Source organism: Lathyrus oleraceus, chromosome 5 (assembly GCF_024323335.1).
Source record: "Lathyrus oleraceus cultivar Zhongwan6 chromosome 5, CAAS_Psat_ZW6_1.0, whole genome shotgun sequence".
NCBI classification, from domain to species: domain Eukaryota; kingdom Viridiplantae; phylum Streptophyta; class Magnoliopsida; order Fabales; family Fabaceae; genus Lathyrus; species Lathyrus oleraceus.
Genome location: NC_066583.1, coordinates 430719943 through 430724868, shown reverse-complemented (window position 1 = coordinate 430724868; position 4926 = coordinate 430719943). Strand labels below are relative to the sequence as shown.

At 40.1% G+C, this 4926-nt stretch overlaps 1 non-coding gene across 1 annotated transcript; it reads left to right on the top strand.

Annotated features, from left to right (window-relative positions):
* The first annotated feature begins 643 nt into the window (after nt 1-643).
* LOC127088751 (small nucleolar RNA R71) lies at nt 644-750 on the top strand. The gene has a single exon (XR_007790571.1). It is a non-coding gene; the product is annotated as a small nucleolar RNA R71 (small nucleolar RNA).
* Nucleotides 751-4926: the final 4176 nt, after the last annotated feature.

Genomic DNA, 4926 nt, shown 5'->3' with positions numbered 1-4926 from the left:
TTCGTTTACGTGAATGTTCTGGTTTAGGAATTCTTTATTTTGCTGAGTCTGGCCCAATATAAAGCTCAACATGATCTTCTCAAGGTTAGACTTCTGGGGCACAACTTACATAGGTTGATTTGGTTTTTGGGCTTGATAACCTTGCGGTCTCTGAGGTGCATGATTTTGGATAGGGTTCTGGTTTTTATAGGAGAAATTAGGATGATTCTTCCATCCAGGGTTGTAAGTGTTTGAAAATGGGTTACCTTGGGCGTAATTCACTTGGTCGGTGTTCAGGTCGTTCAAAAGGTTACATTCCGCCGATTTGTGTCCTTTAGATCCACAAAGTTTGCACTCTGTATGGACTACCACTGTGGTGTTAGTGTTTGTAGAGATATGTTCGATCCTAAGGGCTCAAGCGTCCATTTTTGCCTGCATCATGTCTAGAGAGCTTACCTCATGTATTCCACCTTGGGTCTCCTTTTTCTCTATTGATGCTCGTTCAGTTCCGCATTGGTAATGGTTTTGGGCCATATCCTCAATTAGGTCACAAGCTTCAGGATAAGGTTTGTTCATCAGCGCGCCACCTGCGGCAGCGTCGATGCTCATCTTGGTGTTATAATGGAGTCCATTGTAGAAGGTATGAACGATCAACCATTGTTCTAGGCCATGGTGTGGGCAGACTCTTAATAGCTCTTTATATCTCTCCCAAGCTTCAAAAAATGATTCTCCTTGGTTTTTAGCAAATCTAGTTATTTGGTTTCGAAGAACAACAGTCTTACTAAGGGGAAATATCTAGTAAGGAATACTCTCCTAAGGTCTTCCCATGTAGTTATTGAATTAGCTGGAAGTGAATATAACCATGAACATGCTCTATCCCTGAGGGAGAAAGGAAATAATCTTAAACAGATCGCATCGGGTGAAGCGCCGTTAGATTTAAAGGTGTCAGCTAGTTGGATAAAAACTTTTAAATGTTGATTCGGGTTCTCAGTAGCGAGACCCACGTATTGGTTCTGTTGCACTAATTGCAACAAAGACGGTTTTAGTTCAAAATTGTTAGCAGGAATAATGGGGTTTACTATACTCGAACTAGGTTCCTTGTCAGAGGGTTGAGAGAATTCCTTAAGAGGTCTCTGGTCGCGATTCTCAGCCATATATTTCTTACTTCAGATGAGTAAGAGGCGTGTACGAGTGTAACGTTCAGGTTCCGCTAAAGGATCTACTAAATTTCCGGTACTACGGGTTCTTTGTATTTACCGGCTAATAATGCCTTAGTCTAGACGGTGTAACAACAGGGTACGAAATTTGACGAAGTTGGTCCCCGGCAACGGCGCCAAAAACTTGATCGTGTGAATTCGCAAGTGCACGAATCGCATCAAAGTAATATAAAAGAATATCGATCCCACAAAGACCAATCGTCAATCTATCGATTACTATCGTTACGATGTTTATCTAAGGCGGTATAAAAGAGATATTGGGTTTGCAAAATAACGGTAAATAATAAATGCTGGTAAAGACAGGTCGAATGTATTTCACGTCAGTTAAGTGATGTTTCGATTGTCTAAATAAAACTACTTATGAGGCAATATTTTCTACTCTTGAAAAGAATCCATTTAACATGAACTGTCGCTTTCGCGTATTCAGAACCGAGTTTACCCTTAAATTAAGGCCTTTTATTGTCACTTATAAAAGGTGCACAGAACGCTAAAGTAGTAAACTTATTTTTAAGAAATGAGACTCGTAAACTTAGTTGAAAAGTGATTTTGATTTGGAAAGTTTATCCAAGGAGTTTCCTGATTTTAAATCTATCAACGCGTCCGAAAACAGTTTCAAAAATAGTTTTTCCTTAAAGTGATAAAAATTCCTAGTTACTAAGCCAGGGTGCTTTTGCACTCCTCGAATAGTTAAAACTAACCAAGTTTGTTTCAGAAAACTCAAGTTAAAAATCAAAACAACCTTTAAAGTATTTCTACAGATTCAATATGTGAAACATCTCTTTAACTGCGATCCTTACATTCTAACCTTTAAAAGATTTAGCCAGACATGGTAACATAAACAAACACAACGGTATTGATCATGATGAAAAGTTTGTTTTAGAATGTGAGGCATAAATAGCGAGTAAAGTGTGTAAAATAAATAAAGTAAAGCGAGTGCGGAAAATAAATAAAGTAAAGCGAGTGCGAAAAATAAATAAAGTAAAGCGAGTGCGGAAAATAAATAAAGTAAAGCGAGTGCGGAAAATAAATAAAGTAAAGCGAGTGCGGAAAATAAATAAAATAAAAGCGAGTGTGGAAAATAAATAAAATAAAAGCGTAAATAAGAACCTGCTCCTAACGGAGGGCTTTAAATCTGGTACAAGAAAAATAAACCTCTGACTCCTGAAGCTAAAGACGACAACAACTCGAAGTGACCCAACTCAATCTCACTAAGGTGCGATAACCCCCCGACGTGACGGATTACCGCTATTACAAATGATAAATATAGGCTTAGTGTTGTAAACTAAGTTGGATGATTTGAAAATGAAATGGAACGAACTATTTATAGAGGATTTCAGCAGCTTACAAAGAGCATGGTGCCCTCCAACTTCTCCTTAGTGGGAACGTGATTTCCAAAGGTGGCGCCCGCCATCCCTTCATGGCGCCCGCCATGTGTATAAATTGGAAAGATAATGGGAACGTGGCGGTTACCTCCTGGTTGAGGGCTGATGAGTCATGGCTTCTCCTATAGCAGCCGCCATGTGCAATACCATGTGTACAATTTTCGCCGAAAAACCCTAATTTTAGGTCTTTTTGCTTCGTTTCTTCCAAAAGGGTCCGAAAGTGCTAAATATCTGAAAACAACATAAAAGAGAGCATAATACAAACAAAATGATAATAAAGTCCTAATAAACATGTGAGATCCGAGTCAAAAACACGGTGTAATTCAGTGTGATCAAATTCTCCCACACTTAAACCTTTGCTTGTTCTCAAGCAAAACTCTTTATAGTTTATGCAAGAAAAACAGTATCAACTAGAGTTAATTCAAGGCAAAAAGACTTATAAGTTCATTCAAGGAATGTATCGATAGGTACTAACGAATCGAACTAAGGATATTGTAGTGACACTTCCCGCAAATGCGGTCGTAGGCTTTGTTCCTATACAAATCAATCCATATTACCCCCCATACCTAAGCCTTCTTTTCGTTTTCTTAAAGTCCTTTTCATTCAGGTGCAATCACATTAAGCCCGTCATCCGTACATACTCATAGTAAAGTGACCGGTTAGTGATTATGATCTTAAGCATGGGGCTCTGGTACATAAGTTGGTGTAACCCCTTTATTCAACCCAATTTGCAGTTGTGGGGGATTGGATCGTAATCCACCCTACCAAGTTCAGCACGAGATACCTCTGAACCAACAAACAAATAGGCTTATTATTTTTTTATTTTTCTAAGCATGGGGCTTCGGTACATAAGTTGGTGTAACCCCTTTATTTAACCCAATTTGCAGTTGTGGGGGATTGGATTGTAATCCACCCTACCAAGTTCAGCACCAGATACCTCTGAACCAACCAACAAATAGGCTTATTTATATATATAATTTTTATTCTGCATGTTTCTCATATGTCTTTATTTTGCTGGGTTAAATGACCGCGTGAGAGTCACCTAGCCCGAATTTTCATGTGGTTTGAGAACACATCAGGAATTTTTGTGATCATTCACTTATTTTCATCGGTCCCCTACGTAAAGCATGCTTAAGCCGGAACTGACTGCAAGGATAAACTACTTAAGGACTTATTTGGAACAAAAGTTGGGGCTACAACATATGGGGTATCGCGATCGACTCTTATATTCATGAAGCCTAAGATGTTAAGACAATACCGATTTTTAGAAAAAGTTTTCCCAAGTCTTTTACATCTGTCATAAACCTGTCTTATAACCTGAATGTTCAAGATGTACTGTTTTCTTTGCTAATTTTTTTTTGGGTAAGGTTAAAGAAATGGGGGAATTAAGGATACACTACATAGATGACTCGTCAGACACATGTTATTTTATTGAAAGGAAAAGCAAACAACTAAAACATATAAAGCATACTAAAAATAAAAGAAAACGGTAAAAAGCGGTAAAAGTAAAGGAAAGCGATAAAAAGCGATAAATATAAAGGAAAGATAAAAAGCGATAAAACACCTCCCACACTTAAACCGAACATTGTCCTCAATGTTTCGATATGAGATAGGGTAGGAGTAACCTGGAAGAGAGAGGGAGAGAACTAGGGGTGAGCACCGGTACCGTCACCGCCCTGGTCAGAATGCCTGGGTCGAAGACGTTTGGTTCGAGTAATAAGTCCTTCCTGCAACTGCTGAGAGCGACCTAAGAAAGATCCTTGGGTGGCCTCGATAAGAGCAAAGTGACGCTCATTAACCTGTCGCTGGCGATGCTGCTCATTAGTGATCGCAAGTAAGGACTCAGTGACAGTCCGATGTGCTTGCTCACTGCGCTGCTGGGAAGCTACCATAAAACTCATATTATCTGTCAGTTGTTGGTTTATGGTATTCAGGAGGGTGTCATGCCTTTCCTCATGAGCCAGGTGCTCGTGCGACATCTCCTCGGTGATGTAGAAACCGGGAGTGGTACCTGCAAAAGGGTTAGAGGAAGAAGGTGCTGTGTGCGCAGGTGATGCAGCCGGAATATCATGAGCAGGTGACTGGTCGCGCCGGTCATACTCATCATCGGTCCCTTGCCCATCGTCCATAGGAATGTTAGGTGGCAGAGGACCGGTAAAGGGTGGAGCATTAAGATCGTATGTCCAGTTCCTCGAATGTCGCACATCTGTACACTGAGAGCAAGGTAGAACAACACTGGGTACAGCTGCACCATGTATCATGAGGTGAAAACCACCTTGTCGCCGCACCTTGTATACTTTCATATCTTTCAAAAACTTTAAGTTAATGGTGCGGTGAGGGAGTGGTTC